Source organism: Mirounga leonina, unplaced genomic scaffold, assembly GCF_011800145.1.
Source record: "Mirounga leonina isolate KUSES-001 unplaced genomic scaffold, KU_Mleo_1.0 Mir_53, whole genome shotgun sequence".
Lineage (NCBI taxonomy): Eukaryota > Metazoa > Chordata > Mammalia > Carnivora > Phocidae > Mirounga > Mirounga leonina.
Window position 1 is genome coordinate 8,596,780 of NW_023270807.1, and position 15,167 is coordinate 8,611,946.

At 47.3% G+C, this 15,167-nt stretch overlaps 1 protein-coding gene across 2 annotated transcripts in view; it reads right to left on the reverse strand.

The window, feature by feature from the left end:
• The window catches only part of TFEB (transcription factor EB), a 56,647-nt gene that overhangs the window by 34,094 nt on the left and 7,386 nt on the right, over positions 1-15,167 (reverse strand). Inside the window, exon 1 of one of the 2 annotated variants that reach the window (XM_034991664.1) lies at positions 10,678-11,113. The exons of the other annotated variant lie outside the window; for it this stretch is intronic. The gene's annotated coding sequence lies outside the window, so the exon portion shown is untranslated. Of the gene's footprint in view, positions 1-10,677; positions 11,114-15,167 lie in introns of those variants that run through there. 2 annotated transcript variants of the gene reach the window in all.

Genomic DNA, 15,167 nt, shown 5'->3' on the forward strand with positions numbered 1-15,167 from the left:
AACGCTTCAGATAGACTTTCAGACTCTCTAGGATGTAGACATTTTCCCATCTCAGTTGGAAATCTCCCTGATACAAAGAAGCAAATTTAGTTGGATGGGCAGGTCAGTCCCTTGATATTCAGGCCACAATCCAGTTCTTAGGGAACTGGAAATGACCGTCTTTGTCTTGCAAATCTCTACAAAGCCAGAAATGTGGGTCTAGACACACTTCGAATCCCACCTATCTTTACCAATCCCCAAACCTCATTTTCTCATCTCAGAATGCCTACAGATATTGTAAAAGATGAGGACATTGGAAACAGAGTTATCCTGCACTTAAGAAAAAGTAGGAAAGGGGCGCCTGGGTGGCTCAGTCGTTAAGCGTCTGCCTTCGGCTCAGGTCATGATCCCAGGGTCCTGGGATGGAGCCCCACATCGGGCTCCCTGCTCTGCGGGAGGCCTGCTTCTCCCTCTCCCACTCCCCCTGCTTGTGTTCCCTCTCTCGCTGTGTCTCTCTCTGTCAAATAAATAAATTTAAAAATTTTAAAAAGTAGGAAAAATATAAATAGGAATTACTCTAGATCTCTGAAAAGAAGCAAATATACCCCCAAAACTCCTTGGAAAAGACTTAGATCCTTTCTCTGTACCTTTGTAATATGGATTTTCTGCTCCCATCTTCTCTAGGACTTAAGAGCTGTTCTTTGAAGTGCAAACTTTTAGGGAGAAGTTTTTCATCGGCAGAGAAAAAAGGAACAATTTGAAAATTGGGCTAATGCAAAATCTTGTGTTTTGCCCACAAATGTCCTTTTAAAAAAGCTTTAGCCGGGCGCCTGGGTGGCTGAGTTGGTTAAGCAACTGCCTTCTGCTCAGGTCATAATCCCAGGGTCCTGGCATTGAGCCCCGCATCGGTCTTAGTGGGGAGCCTGCTTCTCCCTCTGCCTGCCGCTCCCCCTGCTTGTGCTCTCTCTCTATGACAAATAAATATACTCTTAATAAATGAATAAATAAATAAAATAAATAAATAAAAAGTAAAAAAGCTTTAGCCATCTGAGTGGGGAAGCTTAACTTGTTCCAACTGCCGGAAACGCAATTTGGATCCAACTGTTCTATAAACTTGTGAGTTTTGTATTATTGCACCTGACTCCCAGCTAAAATTTTATTTTATTTTATTTTATTTTTTAAAGATTTTATTTATTTATTCATAAGAGACAGAGAGAGAGAGAGAGGCAGAGGGAGAAGCAGGCTCCCCTCTGAGCAGGGAGCCCGATGTGGGACTCGATCCCAGGACCCTGGGATCATGACCTGAGTCGAAGGCAGACGCTTAACCATCTGAGCCACCCAGGCACCCTCCCAGCTAAAATTTTAGAATGATGGCTATAAAGTCTCTGTGTTTGTGTCTCTCTGTATATTTACATGTGTCTATGTGTATGTTGTAGATACATGATATTTTTCTACCTCCAGATGGTATTGCCAAAATTAATCTGTAAAAGAGCTCTACTGAGTTGGGGAGCAAGCACTTCCAAGGACAGAGAATACTAAAACTCAGAAATATGAAAACTAAACCAAATTTTTTTTTAGGTTCACACTGATCTGGGATAATCTTGGGAACTAAAAGCTTGTTAAAGCTTGTTGGTTTAATTAAAATAGATGTGACTTCAGAGTTATGAGCATTAATTATGATGCAAACATATAACTTTTACTCTACCATGGTTTACTGGTCAAGTAAGTTTATGTTTTCCGTTACAAAATTTGTCAGCGAGAAAAATAGCTTTGGATGATGTCTGATTTTGTCTAATGTCTCGTGAAGTTTTTGTGGGTAATCTAAATGTAATGTTTAAAACAGGTAATTTAGATAGATGAATGGGATAAGAATGTTTACACAAACTTTTTTTAATAACTTTTTTTACTTACACTTTTCAACAATAATTGTGTTTTATAGTATGTCAACTTCTTAAAAAATTATTTATTTGTCAGGGAATGAGAGCACAAGCAGGGGGAGCAGCAGGCAGAGGGAGAGGGAGAAGCAGACTCCCCACTGAGCAGGGAGCCCCATGAGGGACTTGATCCCAGGACCCTGGGGTCATGACCCGAGACGAAGGCAGACATTTAATGGACTGAGCCACCCAGGCGTCCTAGTATGTCTACTTTAAAAATAGTTTCCCAAATCTTTTGATAACTTCCACCATTAGTTCTGCTAAGTTAAATAACAGAAATTCATTGAATATCAATATCCTTTCCAAGTAAGATAAAATATTAAACATTAATTACTGAACATAAGTTTACCTAATTTTGTCTAAAGATATTTCAGTCTGTTAAACATGTCTTGGCCACATTAAAAGATTGTACGATTAAGGGGCGCCTGGGTGGCTCAGTCGTTGGGCATCTTCCTTCGGCTCAAGTCAAAATCCCAGGGTCCTGGGATCAGGACTCCCTGCTCAGTGGGAAGCCTGCTTCTCCCTCTCCCACTCCCCCTGCTTGTGTTCCTGTTCTCGCTGTGTCTCTCTCTGTCAAATAAATAAATAAAATCTTAAAAAAAAAAAAAAGGATTGTACTATTTAAAAACACACATGCTTCTAGAAATTTTAAGATGTATCTATAAATTTGCCAATTTATAGACTGCTGGTGTAACATACAATTCACCATTGTTTACTTGTTCGTTTTCACTGTAAGTTAAAAAAAAATTTTTTTAAAGATTTTATTTACTTATTTGACAGAGAGAGACAAAGCAAAAGAGGGAACACAAGCAGAGGGAGTGGGAATGGGAGAAGCAGGCTTCCCGCGGAGCAGGGACCCCGAAGCAGGGCTCGATCCCAGGACCCTGGGATCATGACCTGAGCCGAAGGCAGACGCTTAAGGACTGAGCCACTCAGGTGCCCTATAAGTTAAAAATTTTAAGGGTTAAACATTTTATTTTTATTTTTTTAAAGATTTTATTTATTTATTTGAGAGAGAGAATGAGATAGAGAGAGCATGAGAGGGGGGAGGGTCAGAGGGAGAAGCAGACTCCCTGCTGAGCAGGGAGCCCGATGCAGGACTCGATCCAGGGACTCGATCCCAGGACTCCAGGATCACAACCTGAGCCGAAGGCAGTCGCTTAACCAACTGAGTCACCCAGGCTCCCCTAAGGGTTAAACATTTTAATTAATATATGTAATCACTACTACTAGAAATAGTAAGGGAAACAACTCTATGCAAAAAAAGTAGGGTGTGGGTTTTTTGGTTAGAAGAAGGTATGAGGTATGAAGATACATTTTTTAAAAAATTAAAGAAAGGGAGAGAGTGAGAGAATTTTACCTTGTGTGACCAATCTGGCTAAAATCAAATTATTACTAGAAGGGTTTTAAAAACTAAGTTTCAATATCAATAGTTTGGCTATTATAAAACTAAAACTGCTAAAAGGACAAAGTTTTCTTGGACTATTGGTCTGCTCCTGATAAGAGATTATAAAAGGACTTTTCCCTTTTTTTTTTTTTTAAGTCTTTTTTTTTTCCCCTCTCTGCCCCTCCTTTTTTTTAACCTTTTGAGTTTGTCTTTATTATCAGGCCTTTGATTACTTAAGAAAACTAAGTCTTCTCAATATTAAAAGAGCTAAGTTTTGCTCACAACTATAGAAACTTCTCTATTTGCCTTTTATTGTTGGGGCGCCTGGGTGGCTCAGTTGTTAAGCGTCTGCCTTCGGCTCAGGTCATGATCCCAGGGTCCTGGGATTGAGCCCCACATTGGGCTCCTGCTCAGCCGGAAGCCTGCTTCTCCCTCTGCCACTCCCCCTGCTTGTGTTCCCTCTCTCACTGTCTCTCTCTTTCTCTCTGTCAAATAAATAAATAAAATCTTAAAAAAAATAAAATAAAATATTTTATTGTCACTTTGGTTAAATAGATAAGTATTGTTTCATTATGATCTATATCTTTTTAGTAAGCATTCTTTTTAATATTGTTTGACAAACTTCCCCCAAATCAAATTCTAAATAAAGACCTTTTGACCTCAAACTAACTTTGGGATTTTTCCAGAGGGTCTCTGGAACATCTAAAAAGATTTGTCCTTTCTCCTTTTTCAAAACAAACAAAAACAATAACAAAACTTAAAAAGGTGGTGGGAGGGAATCTTAAACTAATTAGACCTATTGCTATGTTAAATCACATGGGAAGCACTGTCAAAGAAAGCTAATATTAAGTCTTCGTTATCTTGTATTTGTATAGATACATGTTGTAAGTGTTCCAGAAATTGTATAAAAGTCCTAGAAATCTGGTATGTCCTAATATAATCTTATCACTTGTAATTCTAGTTATTATCATAAAATGTATGTCACAGAAATAATCAATTATCCTTGTCAATAACATTGTAATGAGCTTTCATCAGATCTTTAACTGTATTAAGTCTTTTGTCAGTTATATAAGTTCTTGTTTTACTCTGACACTTTTACAAAAGTGTTTCATCTTCAGAAAGAGTCGAGGAAAGGACTCCGACAAGTACTCTAGAATACGGATTTCTGGTAACTTTCAGGACATACCACTGAACTGGGCAAAACCTGGCAGAACTCTAAGGAAAAAACTGGATTCATAAAACTATTAACAAAAGGTCAATATCAACAAAACTTAATTACATGAAACTGAGTTAACTGATAGAGATGATTATAATTTTTATGACTTTTTATTTAAAACACTGTTGGATCTGTAATATTTAATTTTTTCCAGATTAAAAAAATTTTCTCTCTTAAGAAAACCATGACTTGGGGTACCTTGGTGGCTCACTAGATTAAGCGTCTGCCTTGGGCTTGGGTCATGATCCCAGGGTCCTGGGATGGAGCCCTGCATCAGGCTCCCTGCTTGGTGGGGAGACCCACTCCCCCTACTTGTGCTCTCTCTCTCTCTCTCTCTCTCAAATAAATAAATGAAATCTTTAATAAATAAATAAATAAACAAGAAAACCATGACTTATAGCAATTTGGTAAATTATACCTTTGTAAGTAGAATTGAAACATTTACCTTTTTCTCCCTACCTGATGCCTCCAGAATTTGAAAACTCTTAGTGAGTATTCCTATTTTCATGGCAATATAGTTATTTACACAAGTTCAACAAACATCTATTCTCCTAAATACAGGACACAACTGGAAATGTTGGCTATATTACCAAGGCTTTGACTGGGAGACATGCATTGACTCCGATATGGCCAGACAGCTTCAAGGAACTAAGGTTGACTTTATGGAGCCAATAAAGCCCCTTGGAAAAATCAGCCTGCTACCTTGCTTACAGGCTTCCCCAGCAGCCTCACCAGGTGAGTAAGGAAGGTCACTTCCTGGCAGGCGCAGAAACCTCAGGATATTTTGGGGATTTGCGGAAAAGAGGAATTAACCTAAATCTAGAGTTATTGCAGGTAAAACCCGATGACAAGTCCTTGGCTCCACTTCCTAACCTCAAGAGACTTTTAAAAGTCCAATCTGAGATTCCTTATGAAAAATTCCAACAGAGAAGATGAAAAGATTCTATACAGTCAGTTGCAAGTTCTTGCTGCATTTCTATAAATAGTAAGTTAAGTTTATTCAAACTAAACCATTTTGCAAACAAATTAGTCTTACTTTGATGACCTTTGGTAGTCATGGGGGTAACTGTAGAGAAAAAAAATTGTTTCAATGAAAAATGATAGTACATTCTTTTGGATATCAGATTCTAGTGCTGGTAACTGTCAATGAAGTTTTCTTTTCTACCTGTTTCCTCCAATACTTGGCTACAACTCTCCAAACTAACGCTCCCAATGTTCTTCCACTCTCAACATAGTCACCAAGAACAAAAGCTGCCCTTTTTGGGATGCCTGGGTGGTTCAGTCGGTTAAGCGTCTGCCTTCAGCTCAGGTCACGATCCCAGGGTCCTGGGATTGAGTCCCTCATGGGGCTTCTTGCTCAGCAGGGAGCCTGCTTCTCCCTCTGTCTGCCACTCCCCCTGCTTGTGCTCTCTCTGTCTCTCTCTCTCTGACAAATAAATAAAATCTTAAAAAAAAAAAAGCTGCCCTTTTCCCTGAAGCCCTACAGAGTGTGAACAACTTGAGGGAAACTTCAGAGAAATCACCACAACTGCTCATGCACAGGCAATCTTCATGCCTGTTGCTGTGTGGGCCACTCGGAAAAGATCACCAGAGATATTCCAACTGCAAACCACGAAGATCTGGCAGATTGCCCCTGTCTGCCCTCACTCCGTCTGAAGATGCCTTGAGCCTGACATCTCGAAACCTTCTCAACCGGCTGCCTTCAGAATTCAGAAACTGGGATTGTAGTCGGCTCTGGTCACTCACCCTTGGTTTTCTTTTCTTTTCTTTCCATAAAAATGCCTTATTAAATACCTGATTTCTCACACGATATAGGCTTTACTTTAGGAGCCCAGGTGCGTCACTACCTCCTACAATGAAACACAACTGTTTAACTGAACTAACTTATTTTCAAGATTAATTCAATGACATAATGGAGCACTTTACCAGCTCAGCTTCTAGACTTCAGGTAAAACTAAAGGGTAACAAGACATTCCACCCCAAAACATGCTGCTTTAGCATATTGATTATTTTGAATTAAAGTTACTGAAGAGACAGCAGGTACAAGAAGGACACACTGCCCCTCCTCTGTCCCCCTGAGAGCAGGAAATAAATCTCCCACCTGAAAGGTACCCTCCCTGTACCAGGAGGCAGAGAGACATCCTTATCACCAGAAAAAGGGAATTCAGGGCCCAGAAGGCTGTATAAACAACCCTTGTTACTTCTTTACTAATTAGCTGCCCCAAGCCCAAACCCCTTTCTGTTGTCAGTTCTTCACAAATGTATTGTTTCTTTGTCTGAATGGCATAAAAGCTGCCTGCTTTGGTCACCTCTTGGAGCTTCATATCTTTGGTGATCTTGTACATACAAAATTAAATTTGTTTTCCTTCGGTCAATCTGTCTTATGTCGATTTAATTATTAGGCCAGCCAAAGAACCTAGAAGGGAAGGAGGGAAAAGTTTTCCTCCCCTACATGAGGAAGGGATCAGTAGCAGACAGCTGGCCCAGGTCATGCAGTAGGTTACTGCTGTGGGCAGGAGAGATGATGAAGCAGATTGTACTTACTGGGCCCTTATTATGGGCAGCAGGTCACCTGCATTGTCTCCTATAATTCTTACAACAACACTTGAGTAAAGCACTGATGTTATCCCCATCTCTCAGAGCAAGAAGCTAATAGTCAAAGAGATTCAGTCACTTGTGTCCAAGGTCACACAGCCAGTCAGTGGTACCGCCCAGATTTCAACCCTGGCAACCTGAATACAGAACTCACAGCCTTGGCCCAGCTCTGCCACTCACTAGGCTAAGTCACCTTGGGTGACAGACTTCTCCATTCTGGGCCTCAGTTTGCTAACCTATAAAACCTGATAATAAGAGACCTGTGCATTAGGCTACTGTGAAGATTAAATTTGCAAATGTACAAAAGCGCTTAACACAATATCTGGGAGCTGGTGCTCAGTATATGGGACCTATCATTAGATATCACATTCTACTATGGGAGTTCATACCTGAGCGTCTGGGCTCTGGGTGCAGCAGGCTAGAAGCCACCCATGGCTTCCTGGAAATTGGCCTCCGACAATCAGTCCTGGAGCACTGCCCCTCCACCTGGCAACACTTCCAAGCTGGGGCTCCTAGGGTGCCCTGTGTAGGGGAGGACTCTAGAAACTGGGGTTCCCAGACCCAGGTTTGACCTGGGTCTCATTCTCTGAGGACTCTGAAAGGCCACCTCCCCCTCAGAGCCAGGGATAGTCCCAGCTCACCGTGGGTCACAGGCCTCTTCCCACCATTGCCCCAAAGCCCCAGGTCACGGGGTGGGGAGGTGGGGGCTCTCCAGCCAGGCAGCTGATGTACTCATGACCTTTCCTAGCTCTCTCAGCCTTAGAGATGACAATGACTACCCACCCAGAACCCTCCACACTTCCTACAGCCGGTTCATCCACATTAGATCACAAGATTAGCATCACTAACTAGAAGGCCGACTGCTCAGGGGTTAGTATGCCCACTTTACAGATGAAGAAACTGAGGCCCCAGCTGGCCCTGGGCAGAGATCTAAGTGGTAGAAAGGCTTCTGGCCCCTGGACCAGGGAAGCTCAGGGCTGATGCAGGTTCCAGGCCAGACTCACTAAAGCCAGCTGGGGCAGTAGAGGGGAAAGTGCTCAGGAGGCTCCCAAGGCTCAGGCAAGGGGAGAAAATGGTTAAGGCATGGGTCCTGGGTCTTACTGAGTCACTGTGGATCCTGCAAGTCTTGGGGATGGGAGGAGCATCAGTAATCTTGAGTCTTCCCACCCCACCCCACACCAGCCAGAGAAGATGGCCACAGCCCTTGCCCAGTGCCCTAGGATGACCCCCACCCAGTCCTCTGCTCTAGCTAGCACGGACACTTCCGGTCAGGCCTGGCCCTGCAGCCCTCCACTGACAGGGAGCCCCCACCTCCCAAGATGGCTCTCTAGTTCCAGACCCCGAGTCGACCATTCACCCCGGGCATTGTCACCCCCACACTGTCCCTATCCAATGTATGTCATCACCTAGAAAGCCTTCCCTGGCCACCTCACCCTCTGCCTCCACTGACCCCCCACAGGACCCACTCACCCACATACACCATACTAAGAATTGGGCCCAGAATTCCCAGTCTGGCCCCTGGCATGTAGGGCTGGATCTTGCACTCGGTAGGTGCTCCATAAACATTGCACAAGAGGGAGATAACCTCTAAGGAAGTGACCCCAAATATCTTGACCATGATCTGCAGAAAAATATACTTTATTTGGCCCAGTACACACACACACACAAACACAAGCACACATATACACACATATGAACCTGAAACCAAAAAGTTGCACAAAACAACACTTGGCCAATACCATGCAATACACTTGGATGTTCTCTCTATATCTTCTTTCTCACTGAAAAAAAAAAAAAATGTTGGGCGCCTGGGTGGCTCAGTTGGTTAAGCAACTGCCTTCGGCTCAGGTCATGATCCTGGAGTCCCTGGATCGAGTCCCGTACTGGGTTCCCTGCTCAGCGGGGAACCTGCTTCTCCCTCTCCCGCTCCCCCCTCTTGTGCTCTCTCTCTCTCTCACTCTCTCTCTCAAATAAATAAATAAAATCTTTTAAAAAAGAAAAAAAAAAGTTCATTGAGAGCCACTAAGCTGATTTCATGGCCAGAAATTAGGGTCCCATTAGTGGCCGTGATCCACAGTTCAAATTATAGCCCTCTAGGGAGCTCTGTGTGGCCCAAACTCCCCGCCCAGCCCATGACCTTCTGTACAACAAGTGCCTAATAAAGGCATCCATTCGGCAGACACTCTGGGCCAGGCCTGTGCTAACACCTTATTATGGTATCTCATTTTATGCTCCCCATCAAAGAGGCAGGGACTCTTACTCCCGCCATTTTGCACATGAGGAAACTGAGGCCCATCACACAGTACATGGCTCGGGCAGAATTCAAAGCCAGATCTGTCTGAATCTGGGGCCACATTCATAACTCCTGCACCACACCGCCTTCCCAGCTGAGGGTCTTCAGCTCCTCTTGAGTCCACACACTGGCAGGAAGCTCACTCCAACTTCAACCACGAAAAACACCATTCCGTGTGTTCAGTGAACTCTGTGTTAGTTGGCTACTTGATTGGAGACTGGTCTGAGGCTCTCTCGCCTTTGCCTTCACGGCAGACCCTGCTCCCTCCTACCAACCCACCTCCAGCCAAACCCAGAAGAGGGGCTGGGACAGGGCAGCGGGTCCATCTCAGGGCTCCAGGAAACCATTCTGCAGTCCCCCCTCACTGATATCACTGCCCTGCAGCAAGTCACTCACCCCCTCTTGTGCCTCCACGTCCCCAGCTATGAAATGGGGTGATGACACAGCACCCACCCCAAAGGGGGACTCTGAGGGCTCAAGGGGCTGATGCAGGTCAGGCACTTGGCACGGCACCTGAAATGAAGTAAGGCCTGGGAAATATGAGTGCTTATTATTATCATCCCCGGTGCCAACTCAAAAATAATCACCCTGCCATCAAAAATAATCACATGAACAGCGGGCGGGTTTTCGCCGTTCGCAAACATGCTTACGCACCAGGAAAAGGTTCACCCGTGCAGAGCGCCTGCTTACTGGGTGCCAGGCACTGCCCTGAGCACTCTACATGAATTAAGTCTTTTAATCCCCAGAATGAACCCACATGGTAGGCACTATAATTCTTAGCTCCATTTTACAGATGAGGACACTGAGGCACCAAGAGGCTAAGTGACTTAGGAGGATCACCGAGCTGCAGAGTGGCAGGGCCAGGATTCGAAGCCAGGGGGACCAGCAGAGTATCTGCTCCCAATCCCTGCAGTAAGGACGTGTGCACTGTGGCCTGCCCACACACATCATGGCCTCCTCACCAGAGCCTCTCAACAAGCTTGGAGATGTGGAGACCAGGCGGGCAGGGCTGAGGTCAAGTGCCCGGGGTGGCCCAGTTCCTCTGATTCCTCATTTCCCTCACTTTCCACCATCCCCTTCTCCCCACCCCCCGAGCCTGGCCAGGGACCCCTCCTTTGTGCCACCCGGTTCCCCAACCCTGACCCTACTCAGTATCTCCCCTATCCCTCTTCAAAAGGTACCCCAATGCCAGTGCAGCCCTTGGGGCCTCACCCCCACTCACCCACCTCCCCAAAGACAGGAGACACACACACACACACACACTCCCTCATACCTGGGAGAGGCCGGTCCCCTGCAAGGAGCCCCTGGGAAAGCTCAGCTCCTTGGGGGGCCAGAGCCCAGGGCCAGGCCCCTGCCCCGGGCGCTGGACCCAGTTTCCTCATTCTCCCCAGTACTGTTTCTCACCCAGCCCCCTGCACCTCAGCCTGAGAGGAAGTTGCACAATCCCCTGGGAGCTGCAAGTGTGGCCGAGGATTACTCACAGTACGGAGGGAACCGCATGCCCGCCCAGAAGGCTTCGCACACCCACAAGACTACCCAACGCAGACGGGCTCCCAACTCGTCTCACCACATCTCACCCACCCTAGGCTCCAGGACCCCTACAGTGCCCTCCCTCTTCCCAGACTGAGCCTCTGACAGCTCCCCACTAACCACACAGCCAGGCCTCACAGGGCATAGGCCACGCTGCCCCTGCACCAAGATGGAGAGGCACAGAGGGGCAAGAATTTTCAGGAACCCTACCAGGTCCAGTGCAGGCCTAGCCCTAACCTACATACCCTCCCAGCCCCTTCTGGAGACACGGACCCTCTTAGCCTGAAGCCCCACAGTCCACCACCTTCCTGACTGACCACGTATCTACCACCTTGGCCTTGGGCCTTCCCAGGGCCTCCAGACACCCGGTTCACAGTCTTACTATATAGCCCACCTTGGAATGGACCCCGAGACCAAGATTATTCTATGAAGTTCTGAGAAGATATGAGCCACCACCCAATTTTCACTTGTGACAACACGCTCTTGCTACACATGTGATTTCAGAGGTTCCTCAGTCCCCGAAGTACTTCTCTAACAGCCTGTCAAAGAAACGTACATTTCACTAATGTTTCTTTCTGGTGCCTAAGGGATTCCCACCTTTGATAGGTAATATTCCTTGTCAAGAAAGGCTGGTGATTATGAAGCCACTGTTAGTCACCTACCCCTCAGGGTGGGTGCATTTACTGGGCCCTTTCATGAGAGTATGGCTCAGGAAGAGACAGTGTAGTAGGAAGAAGATCAGGCCGGCCGGCCGTGGTTTGTGGAGAAGGCTGGAGATGCCACTGAGGTGAAGTGCGCTCCAGAACTGGGAGGTCAGAGAGGCCCAGGGGGCTCTGACCTAGACTCTGACACAACCCTGGGCCCTCCCTGGGACAGCAACTCCGGAAGAACACAGAGGGTGAGCAGGAGGCTGGCCTGGGTGTACAGAGCCCCCAAGAATGACCTCTGGCTTCCACCCCTCACAGCCCAGACTAGCAACAGGGCCTCAGATAAAAGAGTATGACAGGTACCTCTTATCACTCCACACAACCTTGGACTCCCATCCAGCTAAGGACAAAGTCAGAAATGGTTTTACCCGGGCCCTGGGGTTCCCCAGAGAGCCCCTCATTTCTGCTGCCCTCATCAAAAGGCTGGGGCCCTCAGGGCGGTTCCCCCACAGCCCTGAGGCCTGGAATAGCAGGAACCAGGGCCGAGCTCACAGCTGGTCACCTGACACCTCCAGTTCAGTGGACAGGGAGCACAGTCAAGGGGGAGGGGCTGGTACCACACAGGAAACAAGGAGGAGAGGCCCCTTGGCAGGGATGCCTCCCAAAGTGCCTACACAGGCACCCTCTCCCCAGTCCTGATGACAGCCTCAGGAAGGGGAGAGGGCAGACCCCCTCAATACCCTCAGTGTCCCTGGGAGGGGACCAAGGCTTCAAGCACTTAAATGACTTCCCCAAGGCTATGCAGCAAGTTCATGGCAAATCTCAGTCTCCTGGCTCTGTTCCCAGATCAGAGTTTCTCAACCTCAACGCAGACGCTTGGAGCCAAATGATTCCTTGTTGGGGGGCTGTCCTGAGCATTTTAGGATGTTTATCCACATCCCAGGCTTCTACCCACTAAATGCCAGTAGCATTTCCTGAGTTGTGACAACCAAAAATGTCATCAGACATTGCCAAATGTCCCCTGGGAGGCAAAATCACCACCAGTTGAGAAAGACTGCCCAAGGAGACCTTGAAAGACAGGCACCTGCCAACTCTAAGGTGCACAGTATTTGCTGAGGGCTCTAGCCCTAGAGCCTTCCCCCTCCTCTGCCAGATGTGCCAGGCAAGAGGGCCTTGGGACCCTCTGGGCAGAGGCCGCTCCATCGGGGGTCTCCTCTGAAGACCATCTTCCTACCCCCAACCTGTAGCCCCCCTGGCATTCAGTATTGTCATAGTCTTTCTTCTTTCTTTCTTTCTTTCTTTCTTCCTTTCTTCCTTTCTTCCTTTCTTCCTTTCTTCCTTTCTTCCTTTCTTTCCTTTCTTTCTTTCTTTCTTTCTTTTTTTTATTTATTTGACAGAGACACAGCGAGAGAGGGAACACAAGCAGGGGGAGTGGGAGAGGGAGAAGCAGGCTTCCCACCGAACGGGGAGCCCGATGCGGGGCTCGATCCCAGGACCCTGAGATCATGACCTGAGCCGAAGGCAGACACTTAACGACTGAGCCACCCAGGCGCCCCTGTCATAGTCTTTCAGCCATGTTGACCAGACACTGCTATAAGTACAAAATTTTGAGCATCCCCAGTATATGCTTCTTTTCTCATAAATTGCTTATAAATACCAATGTATGAATAGATCATGCAGGTCAACAAACATCCACAAAAAACAGATCTGTAAGAAAGATGAGAAGGGGAATGCAATTTCTACCCACGATGAGATACTGTGACACGCACCAGCACGGGAGAAGGTAACACGATAACTACACATCATAACCTGGATGATCTCACAAACGAAATGTGGAACGGAAAAAAAAAACATGACATAAAAGCGCATGCTCAGTGTCGTTCTAGCTGTATCAAATTCAAAATCTGGCAAAACTAACCTCTTCCGATAAAGATCGCAGACATCAGTGGTTTCGTGATAAGAAAAAGCAAGAACTGATGATCAGAAAGATCAGCATCGTGGTTACCTCTGGGGGGAAGGGGTTATGACAGAGGCGGGGCACACAAGCTGATTCTGGGGTGCAGGCTACATTCTGTTTCTTCATCTGGGCAGTGGTTACCTGGGTGTTTACAATTACTTATTACAGCATACGTATATGTTTATGCTCTTATCAGCAATGATGGTGTATTTCACAATAAAAAGTGGAGGAAAAGGATGGGATATAAATAAATAGAAACCAAAGTTTTAATATTATCTTCTCACTCCTGGCTTTGAAAACCATTATAATTACGCCCAACAAACTGGAGGGGAACCTATAGTTAGTCACAGGTCTGAAGTGTCTGGTGATGCCCAGGGCTGTCTGTGGAGGGGCTCCCCCAGCTGGCCAGGGCTGGCTGCCCCTCAGCCCATCTCCCCACCACCACCTCAGGGTGACCCAGCCACCGCAAGCCCCTGGCTGCTCAAGGGCAGGGGGATGCATCAGGCTGGGCACCTTCACACCTGTCTCACCCTGCCCTAGGCCATTCTTCTGGGCCCCCACCAGCAGGGTTCATAGGCTGACACCAGGAAGGCCATGAAGCACCCCCCCGAACACCAAAAGGTGGGAGGCAGAAAAAGAAAGAAAGAGGGCGAGCAGGAGAGAGAGACATACACACTTTGAGGGCCCATGATCCAGATGCAGTGGAAGTAGACCGAAGTTCCGAGGGATGGGAATGTGGGGGGCAAAGGAAAGAGGGGAGGAGAGAAGGTGCTGGAGGTGGGGGGGCAGGCAAAATCACTGCCCCAGATCCCAGGTCAAGTCTTGGGGGCGCAGCAACAGGCAGGCCCAAAGAGGTCTGAGTTGTTGGGCCCAATTTAGCATCTCCCCCGTGGCCCGGGGCTTCAGAACGGCAGGTGGGTGGCCAGCAGCCTCTAGGCCTCCTGGAAGGAAGGACTCTGTCCAGGAGGGAAGCTTCCTGGGTCTGCAGAGGTGACCCGCAGATAAGAGGATCCAGGGAGCAATAGAGCTGCCCTTTTGGGGGTCCAGAGGGTGGGCAGGGCTGAGCCAAGGTCTCCATGCTGGCACGAGCCCTTTGGTAAAAACTCTCTCCCGACCAAGGAAGAACGCTTTTCAGAGTGAAGGGCCAGGCTTGGACACATTTCCATTCATTTATATGTACTTCTGTACTATCTTCCACCGACCTGCCTTTTTCTGTCGTCTGGGGGTCCTGCAATTCCCCGCTGGGCTGTCAGCTTTGAAGGAGGTGCTGTGTTCTCATTCCCACCCACCCTGCTCTGCCCGCACAGCACTAGGCCCCCAGGAGGTGCTCAGTTCGTGCCTGCTGACCCTCATGGTGCCCCAGGCCACAGGGTGCTGGAGAGGCTCCCTCACGCTCCCCAGGCCTCAGTCCTCCACTCTCCAAAATATGGGGGTAGCACCAGCTAGCTTCTAGGGCTCCCAGCCCCACAGCCCCAGTCGGCCGACAGCAAAGTCAGCCGCACCCTGCCGCAGGGGCAGCTGAGAGCATACCTGGCCAGAGCCAGGAGGAGACGAGAGGCAACAGGGACTGGACAGGATAGTGTGTCACCTCCTGGCCACTCTGTACCTCTCAGGGACTCAAGGGGGGGC